The sequence below is a fragment of the Eutrema salsugineum genome, unplaced genomic scaffold (genome assembly GCF_000478725.1).
Source record: "Eutrema salsugineum unplaced genomic scaffold, Eutsalg1_0 scaffold_14, whole genome shotgun sequence".
Taxonomy (NCBI): domain Eukaryota; kingdom Viridiplantae; phylum Streptophyta; class Magnoliopsida; order Brassicales; family Brassicaceae; genus Eutrema; species Eutrema salsugineum.
Genome location: NW_006256877.1, coordinates 6,945,026 through 6,961,315, shown reverse-complemented (window position 1 = coordinate 6,961,315; position 16,290 = coordinate 6,945,026).

Below are 16,290 nucleotides of genomic sequence, written 5' to 3'. Positions count from 1 at the left end.
AAGATGACTACTCACTAATCATGAAGAACACATCTAATCTTTTGCAAGAGATGATGTTAATCATGATTAGAAGCAGAAATGAGATGATGAGATGATAAGAACAGCTTTGGAATGATCAAATCCCTTAGATATCTCTTAATCAAACTCGTTTTTACATTAAAAAGGAAAGAGAAAAACAAAGCTTAAGTCTTGGAAAAAACCCTAAAAAGCATATATAGTGTCTCTTGCGGACCGGGTCAGCCCAAGAAAAACTGGGTCCTGACCCGGCTTTGATGGATAGTGGTGTGGTTTGCCACGGTCAGATGATGCTTGGACATACCGTGGCAAACTGACCGTGGCAAACTGATAGTGTCAAAGTTCTTTGACAGATTCTTCATGATCAAGGTTGCCATGGCTTGATTTACACCATGTCTAGTGGCCGTGTCTCTTCTTTTCTGGGTTTGGGTGATGAACTTCTTGGATTGCCACGGTCTAGTAGCTCTTGGTCAAGCCCCGTGGCAAGTGGTCGTGTCAAAAGCCGAAGGTGTGTAAAAGTTGCCATGGTCAAGTCCTAGACCGTGGCATTCAAACCGTGTCAAAACCCGAATGCTTGTAAAGTTCCTCCCAGCCAAGTGTTTGTTTGCCACGGTCAAGTGTAGACCATGGCATGAAGATCGTGTCAATCGCCGAAGGTGTGTAAAAGTTGCCACGGTCAAGTCCCAGACCGTGGCATTCAAACCGTGTCATGTTTCACTTAGCTCGCATCATTCAGGGCTGTCTGGACCACTTCTCATTCCGGAGAGTGTAACTCATAAGATACTTGTCCGAATTGAGTGATTCCGGTTGCCGAGGCGAGAGGACTCATATATCTACAACTTTGGTGAAGGAAGCTTTGGTGCTTGGGAAGTGGAAGGCTTCCTGGAGGGCTCATCTTCGCAGTGCATTTACACGATCAAAGAGAGGCGTCTAGACATGTTTCCATTCCGGAGACCGTATCTTCCTGATCATAGATCCGAATTAAATGATCTTGGACGTTCTAGAAAGAGGACTCAAATATCTCTGATGTTTATGAAGGCCCCGGAAACCTAATCCTTCTGGAAGTGCACCGTCCTTCGCATTCTTCGGAGCTCATCGGCTTGGTCCAAAACGGCAGCGAGACAGGAGTTTCTTCCGACGAGCTTAACTTTCTGCTCACGCGTCCGAATTCCATGACTCCACTTGTTCTGGAACCGTGATCTAATCTACTCCAACTTTGATGAAGCCCCCGACAACTGAATCGGATCGGAGGGTTCCCCGGACAGGCGATCATTCAGGAGTATCGGATTGCTCCGGAATGGATGCGAGAGAGGTCTGTCTCCCGGTGACCGTATCTTTAAGCTCAGAGCTCCAAATGCCCTGATTCAACCTGTCCTGGATTCTGGACGCAATTATCTCCAACTTTTCTGAAGACCTTGTAAGCTGAATCGGCCGGCAAGAGCTTCCGGTGACGCGATTTCGGAAATGTATCTGCACCCGGGATTTTTGGCCGAGAGACTTGACCGCGGTACGTGTTTTTGGCCGAGAAAGCTACCCGCGGGAAGGATTTTGGCCGACAATCTTCGGCCATCAGTACATCATTTTGCCTAGAAACCCAAAATTGCTCCTTTTCACCATTTTTGATCATTTCAACTCTATTTCTTCATCTGAATCACATCCTCCACTCCAAATAAGCTCCAAAAGCACCTGTTTAACACTCCAAACCATGCAAAACTCTCTTGGACCTAATGCAATCTCCTAAGTCCTAAAACAAACCCTAAGGACCTAAAATGCATGAAATAAAACATGATTTGGAATGAAATATGCAACCTAAATGATGCAAATTATGAACATATCAGCATCACGGTCCAAATCAAGCCATGGCAACCTTGTTCTTGAAGAATCTGCTCTTGAACCTTGACACGGTCAGAATGCCACGGTCTGGCCAAGGACCATCTGACCGTGGCAAAACACCCCTCTTTCCATCAAGGCCGGGTCAGGACCAAGTTTGTCCTGGGCTGACCCGGTCCATCAGCACCTTAGTATATATATATTTTTGGAGAAAATCCTAAAGAACTTTTTCTTCTATCTTAGTTTCTCTCTAATTTTCATTCCTTTTCAGTGTAAAAACGTTTTTGATTAAGAGATATCTTGCTGATTTAATCATCTTAAGGTTGTTTCTTATCATTGCATCATCTCATCTTTGCTTTTAAGCATGATTAACATCACGTCTTGCAAAGGAAATGGTGTGTTCTTCATGATTAGTGAGTAGTCATCTTTTAAGCTTCTAGGTGTGTAGATTAGGGTGCTTTGATGTTTGATTTATGATGTTTAGGTTCTAGATTCTCATTTCCTTTCCGTAGTTAGCTGCTCTTAATGCTAGATTTCTCATTATAAGCTTGATCTAGAACTTAGGCATTTCTCCACCCACAAGGTGTTTGATGAAATGCCTGAATGAAAGCTAACTAAGGGTTTATGCTTTAATGCCATGATGATGTTTGTTAATTGCATAAATGACATATTAGAACTGTCTCTTAATGCTTATTAATTCATATTTCACAAATGGGAATTTGGTTTGAAAGTGGATTAATATAGAGATTAATGCCTTCATGAGAGGATTAGTCTAGTTTAGAGTCATAAGTTAATTGGAATTGAGATCATGTGATTGCTTGCTATATATTTCTGTGTAAGATTCAGTCTATGTTAGCTCTTATTTTGATGCACAAAGAGGTTGTCTGGTCATTTTAGACTTGAAACCTTATGCTTGTTGATTGCTTACTCACTAATGGGAATTAGTCTTGAATTGGTAATTAACAAAGGGGTTTTTGTCATGAGAATGAATTAATCTGATTTGAAAGTCTAGACTAAAGAATTGCAAGTGTTGCATTGTTTGCTTAGCATCATGAATTCACATTTAGAGCACTGTGATCAATGATCACATCTAGAGATTTAGCTTTCTCGTATTTTGAATTTGAATCTTTGTTTTGTTTCTCTTGTTTAATTCTTAAGTACTGCTTGTTCTTGTTTGTTTTATGTTTTTTAGATCACTTAATCACCAACCTGTTTCATTAGACTTGGATTAAGAATTGATCCTCATAGTATTGGTGTCTAGAATCTCTCCATTTGGATTGACCCTCAAGTGCTACAACACAAGAGGTTAATTGACCTTAGTAGGCTAAAAATCTACTATCAGTCTCAAGAGTATCTAGTTCCATCATCAAGGAACTATTAGGTCTAGGCTGTGAATAAGTGTGGGGGAGAGGTTTCTTTGAATGAAAGTTTTGAGAGAAAAGATTTTTGAGAGAGAAAAGATTTTTGAGAGAGAAAAGAGAAAGAGTGTAAAAATGAGAGTCATGAGAAGTGAGGGTTTGAAAAGAAAAGAAATCGGTCTTGGGTATTATGTTTTAAAGAGAAAGAGAGCTCTAAGTGTTTAAAAGAAGGTATCTAACCTCTGATTGAAAAGAAAAGAAAAGGAAAAGAAGCCAAAAAGGCTCATGAGTCTAAAAGAGAAAGTGAGAGGTTAGATAGCCCAAAATGTGAAAAGAGTTGTGTGTAAAGAAAGATCCAAGCCGAGTGTCCAAAGTGAAAAAGAAACCCCTTTTTGAGAGATGAAAATGAGTGAGAAGAGAGCTGTGAGGTTCATTGTGAGTGTGAGTTAGAGGCGTTTTAGGTAAAAGGAGTGAGTTGAGTCTTGCTCTTGTATGCATCGGTTGCTCTTTACCTTTAGCCTTCTGCCAAAGTTTTGATCGTTCATTGAGAGATCCCTGATTGCATTGAACCTTGCTTGTGCATTTGAATGAGATCATTTTAGTCTCATAGCCTCATCTTTAGCCAAACTTTGCTTGCTTGAACTTCCATCACTTGATTCACATGGTAAAAGAGCTTAATGAATGTCAAAGAGTTGAGGAATAAGAAAAACTTGTGGAGATCATTGTTGAATTTTGAGCATCAAAGTAAAGTCTTGCAGTGCATGTGGAATTGGCAACTTGGAATCTGAATCTCTTTGTGATTGTTTCTCTCTTCCCATAGGAAATATGAACTCCCAAGCATTCAACCTCTCTCTCTTATTTGTTCTTTTTGCTTGAGGACAAGCAAAGAATAAGTGTGGGGGAGTTGATATATTCATAAATTTCATCATTTAATGTACATATTTAAGTCTAAATCATGTCTCATTTGCATACATTTAAGGTCTTTAGGCATTTTTTTAGGACTTAAGAGATTGCATTAGGTCCAAGAGAGTTTTGCATGGTTTGGGGTCTTAAACAGGTGCTTTTGGAGACTATTTGGAGTGGAGAATGTCATTCAGATGAAGAAATGAAGCTGAAAAGATCAAAAATGGTGTAGAGGAGCAATTTCGAGTTTCTCGGCAAAATGCTGTACTGATGGTCTAAGATTCTCGGCTAAAATCCATCCTGCGGGTAGATCTCACGGCCAAAACACGTACTGGCTGTTCAAGTTTATCGGCCAAAAATCTTGGGTGCAGATACATCTCTGAAATCATGTTACCGGAAGGTCTTGCCGGCCGATTCATCCTCCGGGGTCTTCAGAAAAGATCACGATAATTGCGTCTATATTCCAGAACTGTTAGAATCAATACATTTGTAGCAGCGAGCTGAAAGATACGGCCACCGGAAGACAGACCTGTCTCGCATCCATTCCGGAGCAATCCGATACATATGAAAGAATGCCTGTCCGGGGAGCCTTGCCGTCCAATTCAGTTGTCGGGGTCTTCATAAACGTTGGAGACGATTGAGCTGTGGTTCCACAAAAGTTGGAATCAGATGATTTGGAGTCATGATCAGAGTGTTAAGCTCACCGGAGGACACACTTGTCTCGCTACCGTTTCAAGACCGATCCGTTGGATCACAAAGATTACGTGGAAAGATGCTTTCCAGTCCAATTCAGATGCCGGAGCCTTCATCAAGATTCAAGTTCTTTAAGTTCTATTTCCAGAACATCTTAGATCATCCAGTTTGGAGCTATGTACTGAAAGATACTGTCTCCGGAGTAAACACTGGTCCAAGAGCCTCTTTTTGATCGTTTCAATGCACTTCAGAGATGAGCCGTCCGGGGAACCTTCCACTTCTCAAGCGCTAAAGGTTTCTTCACCAAAGATTAAGATATTTGAGTTATATTTCCACTGAAGTTGGAATCAATCCATTTGGACCATTATTCCTGGAGTTATGCTGCCTCAAAAGCGGAGTGGTCCGAGAAAATGAGAAATGATGCGACTTGGGTGTGCGACTTGGTAAACTCGCACCCATGAATGTTCATCCTCTGGGAGCAAGCTGCAACTCTATATATGCGTGTAAGGAGACTCTGTTCAGGGTAGAGACTTCCAGAATCAAATTTGGCTAAGTCCAAAAAGCTGTGCGACTTGGGTGTACGAGTTGGACATGAAGTGGAACCATCTAGCACATGTGTTCGCAGATTAAATCGACTTGGGCGTGCGACTTGGGCAGGAAAGTGACCATCTCGCACATCAGACACCAGACCCAACTGAGCCGGGTCAGTACCCAGTTTGTCCTGGGTTGATCCGGCCCAAAACCCTTGCTATATATAGTTTTTTTGGGAAAAACCCTAAATCATCTTTCATTCTCTCTTTAGTTTCTTTTCCCCTTTTGTTAAAAACGAGTTTGTTAAGAGATATCTGAAGTATTTAATCAATCTAAATTTGTTTCTTAGCATCTCACCTTCTTATCTTTGCTTCTAATCATGATTAACATCACCTCTTGCAAAAGATTAGGTGTGTTACTCATGATTAGTGAGTAGAGTTCTTTATAGTATTTGGGCATGGTAGATTAGGGGATTTTGATGTTAAATCTTTGATGTCTAGGTCTTAATCCAGAGTTTCCTTTCTTGTTTAGAGTTCTTAATGCTTGATTAGGATAGAAATAGTTAATCAAAGGTCTTAGGGAATTTCATGAATACAAGGTGTTTGATGAAATTCCCCAAAGAACTAAGCAAGAGTTTTTCATGATTAGCCTATGAGAATGGATGTCTAATGTAATTAATTAGTTAATGGAACTTGTTTATAATGCTTGTGATTGCTTATTTCACTAATGAGAGTTAGTTCTTGAATTTGATAATTAACAAAATGATTAGTGCCTTGAGAGAGGATTAGTCAAAAATAGAGTTCTAGACTTAAGGATGATCACTTTTGTGAGTTTGTAGACATCATGGTTATCATTAAACATTCCCTAATCAATTACCTTGCCCAAAGACTTGCTTTTTATTGGTTGATATTTGAATTTTTGTCATTGACTTTTGTTGACTTTTTATGTTGATTTTTGTTGACTTTTAAGTTGACTTCTGTTGACCTCTTATATTTTTGCTTTTTATTTATTGTTAATCTTGTTTGAGTTTTTGATTGCTTATTTTAATCATTTTTTCAGTAGTTGATCAAACCAAAACCCCTGATTTGCTTAACTCAAGTAATTTCTTGTATTCTTGGTGTGTTAATCTTAATCCCTTGATACCTTAATATTGCAATGACATGAGCATATTAAGAAATTGATTTAGAAAAAAATTACTTTATCAGTGGCACATGAGCTCTTACATGCTTTGAAGTCTCCTAACAAATGCTCGGAGGAATTTGTTGCCATAAAGACTGACATATCCAAAGCTTATGACCGTGTAGAGTGGTCTTTCTTGGAACGAGCTTTGAAGGTGCTGGGATTTGCTCAAGAATGGATCAATTTGATCATTATTTGTGTGACTTTTGTCACGTACCAGGTCCTGATAAATGGACAACCGTATGGTAAGATCATACCTTCAAGGGGGATTAGACAGGGGGATCCCTTGTCCCCATATCTCTTTGTGATATGTACAGAGACTTTGGTGAGACTTATGAAGAAAGCTGAACATGAAGGAAGGAATTCTGGACTCAAAGTGGCTAGAAGTGCACCACCGGTGTCACATCTCCTGTTTGCTGACGATAACATGTTTTACTGCAAGGAGAATAATGAGGAGCTGGAGTAGATAAGTCACATTCTGGAGGAATATAGTTTGGTGTCTGGACAGAGAATCAACTACCAAAAATCCAGTATCTATTTTGGTAAGAAAATTCCTGAGTTAAGAAGAGAGAAGATCAAGGAAAAACTTGGAATCCAACAAGAGGGTGGTGATGGAGTATATTTGGGATTGCCATAATCTTTTGGTGGCTCCTGATAACACCGTATTTTGACCACTTTTTGGATCGTTTTGAAATACTTTTCTATGTTTTTTATTGCTTTCAAGTACTTTTATTATGTTTTTCAAGTCTTTGTAGTTCCAAGACTCTTTTCAAGAAACTTAGGGAAAAGCTTAACAAAATGGATAGAAGACCAGATTTTCAGTTCAGAGTCAAACCGTCAGAATTTCACCCCCGATTAAAGGCTTTCTCACCGTCTGATCCAGCTCAAATTTGGAGACCTCAAATATGGAACTATCAGCTTTCCAGCACACTTCACAGCTTGGCAATCCAACGGTTCAATCAAAAGTTACGCGAAGAGAAAGATGTCCCGTAAACCAGCTGGCAAGCATTTCCACCCGTGGCCAACAGCCATTTCACAACGGTCAGAGGATATCCGACCGCGGCCAAGCATCCATTCCCCGTGGCCACGTCTTTTCCCGACCGGGCCAGCCACTTCCGAGTTAGTAAGCCCATTTCTGAAGCCCAAGTCATTTTCTCAGCCTCAATTCCGGAACCCTAAAGACCATGGAGCATTGGAAACTATAAATACTTATCAATTAAGTCGTTTTTAGAGAGAGATGAAATACTTCAGAAAATATTCAAATTTAAGCTTTTGTTTTAGGTTTTGGGAGAAAGAGATATCTCTTGAACCCTTTTGTTTCTCTGTTATTTCGATTTCTATTCTACCTTTTAATACTATGTTTTTGATTTCGTTCATCATGTATGAGTAGTTTTATTGTTGGTTCAAAGGGATTTTCGATGGGGATATATATGTTCGATGAGGATTCCATGAGCTATTGAAGCCGAATCCTAGAACTTTTTCTTCTGAATTTACTTTTAATGCATGGGAGTAGCGTCATGAACTACAATTTGATTCAGATTTTTGGTGATACGAAAGTATTCATCCGGTGTCAGATTTAGTTTGGGAGAGCAAAACAAACATAGGAGTGGAAACCTACCTATGGGCGATTTGTGAATGTTGACGAGTCTTAAACATATTGCATCTTTTCTCTTCCAGGGCCAGAGTGGAAACCTACTGGTCAGGGTTGAGAGAGATAGTTGTCTATGATCACGACAGTGGCGTATTCATACGTCCGTGACTCGATTTTGAAAAGTTTTAGCTAGGATCTTATTAAATTTACGCTTTAGCAATGTTTTAAATCGTTCATACCCCGGAGAAAACTTCCCTGAAACCCAGCGCTTCTTTTTTATTGATTTTCACATATTTTATTTTAAGCTTTAGTTCATCATTTTCATTCCCTTAATCGGTTTCTATTTAAGCAATTAGGTTTAGCCGGTTTTCTTGTTTTTAGTCTATTTTATTAAGTTTAGTTATTAGGTCATTTTAATTCTCGTATTTTCTCATTAAGATTAGTTTTTACGTTTTAAAGACACCACCAAAACCCTTACAAAAATTGCCTGGTTCTAGACTTCATTACTTTATATTTCTTTCGAAGGCTTTTGCAGGAAAGACCCTCTTTCCCTGTGGATTCGATCCCTAAGTACTACAATCGATCAGCTGTGCACTTGCCGCTATTGATTTCATTTAGGGTAAAACTTGACACCCTCACCACACGACACATCAGCTCCAAAGTCTCAACTCTGAGTTTTTTGAAAGAAATGTTAGCTCAACATGTTTCGGGATGGCCAAATAACTTTCTTTCTCAGGGTGGCAAAAAAGTTTTGTTGAAGGTGGTTGCTTTTGCTCTTCCAACGTATACAATGGGCTGTTTTCTCCTTCCAAAAACGGTGTGTAAGCAGATTGCAGCTATTATGGCTGACTTTTGGTGGAGGAATAAGAAGGAGAGAAAATGAATGCACTGGAAATCTTGGGAGTATCTAAGCAGACTAAAGGATGTCGGAGGTTTAGGTTTCAAGGATATTGAAGCTTTCAACTTTGTGCTTCTTGGCAAACAATTGTGGCGTATGCTTACTTGCAAAGAGACGCTTATGACGAGGATATTTAAAGCCAGATACTTTGTTAACTCAGACCCATTAAGTGCTCCGCTCGGCTCTAGACCGTCCTATGCTTGGAAGAGTATCCACACTGCTCAGAATCTGATAAAAAAAGGTGCTAGAGTTGTTATTGGCAATGGAAAGCAAACACTTATATGGAATGATCAATGGATAAATAGAAAGCCAGCCCATTCCATCAATTCCTCTATTATGGTCAGGCCTCCTTTTCATCATATTATTCCCCAGATGAAAACAGATCATGATCTCTTCTCCCTGGTGGAAGAGAGTGGAACGCAGAATTGTTAAGGAATCTGTTTAATGAAGAGGATGTGAGACTAATTGAAGAGATCATACCTGGAGGGGACTTAAGCATTGATAAGTACTGCTGGGACTACTCTAAATCGGAGCACTATACGGTAAAGTCTGGGTATTGGACCCTGTTGAATATCCCTGATGGCTTTGCTGCTAACATGGAAGTGAGGCAACCAAGTTTGGATGCTCTTTACCAACTTATTTGGAAATCTGAGGCGTGTCCAAAAGTCCAACATTTCTTATGGAAGTGTCTCGCTAAATGTAATTCTCTAGGGACGAATATGGTGTATAGACATTTGGCTAGAGATTCTTTGTGTGCTCATTGTCAGAGTGGAGACGGAAAATCACCTACTTTTCCAATGCCCGTATGCTCGTCTTGTATAGGCCATTTCTCCTATACCAGCTCCTGCAGATGATCTCATGACCAAATCTTTCTACTCGAATCTGCATAGAGCGCTCACAGCAATACAATGTCCCAATAGGGGGGAGGAGATGGTGAAGCTCGTTCCTTGGATACTTTGGAGAATATGGAAGCATAGAAATGAATTTCTGTTCAAGGGAGTTGATATTGATGCACACTGATATAGGCACGGGCCTATAGATGGGGATGGATCCTTGTTGCTGGTTGTGTAACTCTCTCAACAAGAATAAGGAATGGAAGTTGATGTGAAAAGAGGATGGAACTCAATCAGTTGGTTGTGTAACTCTCTCTGATTGAGTCAAGGGATGAAACGACGATGATGCAAACGGTGGAATGAGGGTCGCCACAAAGCTCTATGGACTGAACCTTGATAAGACCGGCGAGAGATGGATCAAACACCAACTCTCAAGAGGAGGATCAAACACCAACTCTTAAGCGAATTCAGAGAATTCAAAGACAAGACAAAGCTTGAAAGAACTGCATTATTTTATTCATAGTAGGGTAAAAGATACACGGCTGCTTATAAGGGACTTTATAAGAGAGTCCAATGCAGCTTTGCCCTTCTTGGGGACTTGAAGCAAATTACATAATAAGGACACAACTTCTGGGACTCTAAGAAAACAATACAGACTCGTGCAATAACTAAAAGATATTAAGAAATACTTTTAAAGCTTAAAACTATGAATAGAACCTGTAAAACAAACCAAAGACAGAAAATCCATATTAGGCAAGTAAATAAACGTATTCATTCTCTTACCTTGGTGGGTTGGACGACTGAGATGATCTTAAGTTGGTATGATGCTGATGCTGAACAAGGACACTTCTTTGTTGGGTCGGAGAAGTGGCAATTCAGTTGTTGGGCCGTCTTGTATCAGGTAAGCTTCTTCTTTATTAGGCTCCTCCAGGCTTCTTTCTTGGACCGTGGCCTTAAAGCTTGGGTACAAAGAGTCTTCTTGCTCGTGGATGCTAAGTAAGGCTTCAATAGCTTGATTAAACTCCTTTCTCAAGACTCTAGTTTCGGATCTTGTTCTTGGCCCTTGTCTCACGGCTGGTATAGGTGGAGCTTGTGCTTCTATGCCCTCATCATCCCCTCCCTCTTGCGAAGGTTCTGACCTCAGAACAGAATAAAGGGACAAGTCAGTAACATTGAAAGTAGGAGAGATATGAAACTCACCTGGCAGCTCTAGTTTGTATGAATTGTCGTTGATTTTCTCCAAGACTCGGAATGGCCCATCTCCCCTTGGTGCAAGCTTGGATTTTCTTTGTTGTGGGAACCTTTCTTGCCTCATGTGCAACCACACCCACTCTCCTGGTTCAAAGGTAACCTCCTTGCGCCCTTTATCAATTCTTGCTTTGTCCTTTTCGTTCTTTTTCTCCAATCTCTCTTTAACCTTTTGGTGCAGTTTCTTCACAAAGTCAGCCTTAGCTTCTCCTTCTGCGCTTGAGTAGATAGCTGGTGGCAAAGTAGTAAGGTCTAAAGGCGTGTGAGGGTTGAACCCATAGACAACTTCAAAAGGAGATTGGTTAGTAGCGGAGTGTTTGGAACGATTATAAGCGAATTCAATGAAAGGTAGACACGATAACCAATTCCTGAGATTCTTACCAACCGTGGCTCTCAATAAGGTTGAGAGTGTACGGTTTACTACCTCTGTTGGTCCATCCGTTTGGGGATGACAAGTGGTGGAGAATAAAAATTTGGTGCCAAGCTTTTTCCACAATGTCTTCCAAAAATGGCTGAGGAATTTTGTGTCTCGGTCTGAAACAATGGTCCTGGGCACTCCATGAAGACGCACGACCTCTTTAAAGAAGAGATCAGCCGTTTGAGTTGCATCGTTGGTCTTGTTACATGGTATAAAGTGCGCCATCTTTGAGAACATGTCTACTACTACAAAAATGGAGTCTTTGTTGTGTATCTTAGGCAAGCCTAGAACAAAGTCCATAGAAATGTCCACCCAGGGTGCATTAGGAATAGGTAAAGGCATATGTAAACCATTAGGGTGTAACCTGGACTTAGCTCGAAGACAAATGATGCATTTGGTGCATAGCTTCTCCACATCTCTTCGCATGTGTGGCCAGTAAAAGTGCTCCATCAGCACGCTCAGTGTCTTGTCTCGGCCAAAGTGTCCCATTAACCCGCCTCCATGAGCCTCCCTAGTGATCAACTCCCTCATGGACCCTTGTGGGATGCATAACCGCTTTTCCTTAAATAGAAATCCATCTTGTTGGTAAAATACTCCAAATGCGGCCCTTGTAGTTTCTTTGTAGACCTCTGAGAAGTCAGGATCAGATTCATATCCACCCTTGATGTGCTCAAAACCCATGATCTTGGCTTCCATTGTAGAGATGAGAGTGTAACGCCTTAAAAGTGCATCAGCTACAACGTTCTCTTGCCCCTTCTTGTACTTAATCACATATGGGAAGGTTTCTACGAACTCTAACCATCGGGCATGCCTTTTCTTAAGTGTCGTCTGGCCTCTTAAGTGCTTGAGGGTCTCATGGTCTGTGTGAATGATAAACTCCTTTGGAAGCAGATAGTGTTGCCACGTTTCTAGTGATCTCACCAAAGCATAGAGTTCTTTATCATAAGTTGGGTAGTTGAGTGTTGCTCCACTTAGCTTCTCACTGAAGTAAGCTACTGGCCTCCCTCCCTGAGTTAGAACCGCTCCTATGCCAGTACCTGATGCATCACACTCAACCTCAAACATTTTATCAAAGTTAGGAAAGGACTAAAACCGGTGCATGTGTGAGGCTCTCCTTCAGCTTGTTGAATGCGGCTTCTTGAGTCGGCCCCCAAGTGAAAGTAGTGTTCTTCTTGATCACCGATGTCAATGGGGCTGCTATAGTACTGAAATCCTTGACAAAGCGCCTGTAAAAGCTTGCCAAACCATGAAAGCTTCTAACATGTCCGACCGTGGATGGTGTGGGCCACTCTTGGATGGCTTTAATCTTCTCCTCATCCACTTTAAGACCCTGAGAACTTACAAAAAATCCTAAAAATACCAATTGATCAGTGCAGAAGATACATTTCTTAAGATTTGCATATAAACCCTCTAATCTAAGTATCTCTAGAACCTGTTCAAGATGCTTAATATGATCTTCTAAGCATTGGCTGTAAATCAGAATATCATCAAAGTAAACCACTACAAACTTACAGATGTATGCTCTCAAGACGTGGTTCATGAGTCTCATGAAGGTACTTGGGGCGTTTGTGAGGCCAAAAGGCATCACAAGCCACTCGTATAGACCTTGCTTGGTCTTGAAGGCAGTTTTCCACTCATCTCCTTCATTCATTCTCACTTGATGATAGCCACTCTTTAGATCCACATTTGAAAAGATAGTAGCTCCACTTAACTCGTCCAACATGTCGTCTAGTCTCGGAATTGGGTGCCTGTATTTGATGGTGATGTTGTTAATGGCCCTACAATCCACACACATCCTCCAAGAGCCGTCCCTCTTGGGTACTAGCAAGATGGGTACTGCACACGGGCTGAGGCTCTCTCTTATGTATCCTTTAGACATTAAGTCCTGGACTTGAGCCTCTAGCTCTTTGGCCTCTGTTGGGTTAACTCTATATGCGGCTCGGTTAGGCAAGGGTGCTCCGGGTACTAGATCGATCTGGTGCTCAATGCCTCTTATGGGGGGAAGGCCGGCTGGTATCTCCTCCGGAAAGACATCTTGGAACTTATCCAATAGCTGATTCACCTCGTGTGGGAGCTCTTGACCTTCTTCATTACCTGAAAACAGACTTTCTCTAAAGATCATAAGTAATACCGGTTGTTTATGATCAAGAGTTTTAAGAATTGTATTTGGTGAGACAAATAGATTAGTTTTACTTAGCTGTTTCCCTTTGTTCATGGCCTGTTGCATTTCATGAACTTCTGATGGTGTGAGAGGGGCTAAGTTGTGCTTCTTGTTGTTGTGAGTGAAAGAGTACTAGTTAGTGCGACCATTGTGTACGGTTTCTTTGTCAAATTTCCATGGCCTCCCAAGGAGCAGGTGACCGGCTTGCATGGGTACAACATCACACGTGACTTGATCACTATACTTTCCAATGCTGAATGGCACAACAACTTGCTCCGCAATCCTCACCTCCGTGGTATCATTGAGCCATCTTAATAGGTATGGGCTTGGGTGCTTTGTCTTTTCAAGACCTAACTTGTCTACAAGATATTTGCTAGCCCCGTTAGTACAAGAGTCACCATCTATAATGAGACTACATACCTTGTTTCCAATGCTACATCTTGTATGAAAGATGTTTTCTCTTTGGAGTGTCTCGGGGTCACTTAGAGCACCAAGAGATCTCCTGATTACCAACATCTCTCCAACCTCAGGGAAATCGGTGACCTCTTCTTCTGAGTCAGTGGCTTCTAGCTCGGCCTCATCTTGTGACTCATACTCTCCATTGTCTCTCAATATCATTACCCTTTGATTTGGGCATTCTTTTGCAAAGTGGCCTTTTCCCTGACACTTAAAGCATGTTATATCTCGAGACCTTTGATTAGGAAACTTACCTTGCTCATGTGGAGCCGGCTTTGATGGCCCGGAAGTTGGTTTCTTGAATCGATTTTCCACTTATATAGATTTGCCTTTGTCCATCGGTTTAGAGAAGGGTTGGGTCCAAGTAGACTTTCCTCGGTTAGTGGCTGCTTTCTTCTTGAAATGCTGCTCGGCTTGTATAGCAAAGTGCAGTAGATCCTCCATGTGCTCGGCTCTGCCACTCTACTTTTCTCGCTATTCTATCTTGGAGGCCATCAACGAATTGGGCCATCAATGTCTCCTCCGAGTCTTGAAGCTCCAATCGATTTCTGATGGTCTCAAACTCCTCGTAGTACTCTTCTACGGGCCTGTTTCCCTGAGACAACTTCCGAAAACGTTTCTGTAAGTCTTTAAAGTAATAAGCGGGCACATACCTCTTCCTTAGGTGGAATGTCATGTCCTCCCAGGTGGTGATCTGGCCACGTCTTAGCCTCCGTCTTTCTGAGACTTCTCGGTCCCACCATGTGAGAGCATTGTCGGTCAGTTGTGCGACGGCTAGAGACACCTTCTTGGCTTCGGAATATTGGTAGTAATCAAAGATATGATCCATTCTTCTTTCCCAATCCAGGTAAGCCTCGGGGTTGACCTTTCCAGCAAAGGTAGGTGGTGTAAGTTTAAGATCTTTGCCCCCATGTCTCTCGTCTTCTCTATCTCTCTCTCGGCTCCTCCCTCTTTCACGGCGCTGATGCTGGCCTTGGCCATGGTTATCCCGTCTGCCACGCCGGTGATTTGGGTCAGGTGGGAGTTCATCTTCGAGATTAGGCATGTCATCATCAGTCTCTTCTCCATCGTGGTCATGTTGTTGCCTTGGTTGGTTCCCATTGTTGTTGGGTTGGGCTGGTGGTGGCAACCGTTGTTCCATCAAGTTAAGACGGTCGCTCAGATTCCTCATACAGTCAAGTAGTTGCTGCATGACTTCTGGTAGAGGTGCGGCATTGTCTCCCATGATTGGTGTCTACGTTCAAGAGCAAACAAAGATCAAGTGCAAAGAGAAATAGAAATTCGACTAAATGTTGTTTTGGTTCTTTCCTTTTCTTTTTTTTTTAATGCAATAAAAACGACGGTGCAATGTTAAAGAAATGTAAACTCTTTCCTTTTTTTTTGTACGTGATTATGAAAACTTTCCTTTTCTGGCTAACTAGGGCTTTTTTGACAAAATTTTCGTTCTAACAATGAGCCGCAACTAGTCGATGCTATGAATGATGCTAAGGAGAATGATTCTAGGTATATAGGTGACTGCTCAAGGTGATATGTGATGTATGCAACCGAATAGAACTCCTTTTTTTTTTTTGAATAAGTGTGCGACAAGAAAACAAAGATGCAAAGGAGATTTAACCGAAAGGTATGAAAAGATAAAACCTGGTTTTGGAACCTTTCGGCTCTGATACCAGATGATATAGGCACGGGCCTATAGATGGGGATGGATCCTTGTTGCTGGTTGTGTAACTCTCTCAACAAGAATAAGGTATGGAAGTTGATGTGAAAAGAGGATGGAACTCGATCAGTTGGTTGTGTAACTCTCTCTGATTGAGTCAAGGGATGAAACGACGATGATGCAAACGGTGGAATGAGGGTCGCCACAAAGCTCTATGGACTGAACCTTGATAAGACCGGCGAGAGATGGATCAAACACCAACTCTCAAGAGGAGGATCAAACACCAACTCTTAAGCGAATTCAGAGAATTCAAAGACAAGACAAAGCTTGAAAGAACTGCGTTATTTTATTCATAGTAGGGTAAAAGATACACGGCTGCTTATAAGGGACTTTATAAGAGAGTCCAATGCAGCTTTTCCCTTCTTGGGGACTTGAAGCAAATTACATAATAAGGACACAACTTCTGGGACTCTAAGGAAAAAATACAGACTCGTGCAATAACTAAAAGATATTAAGAAATAC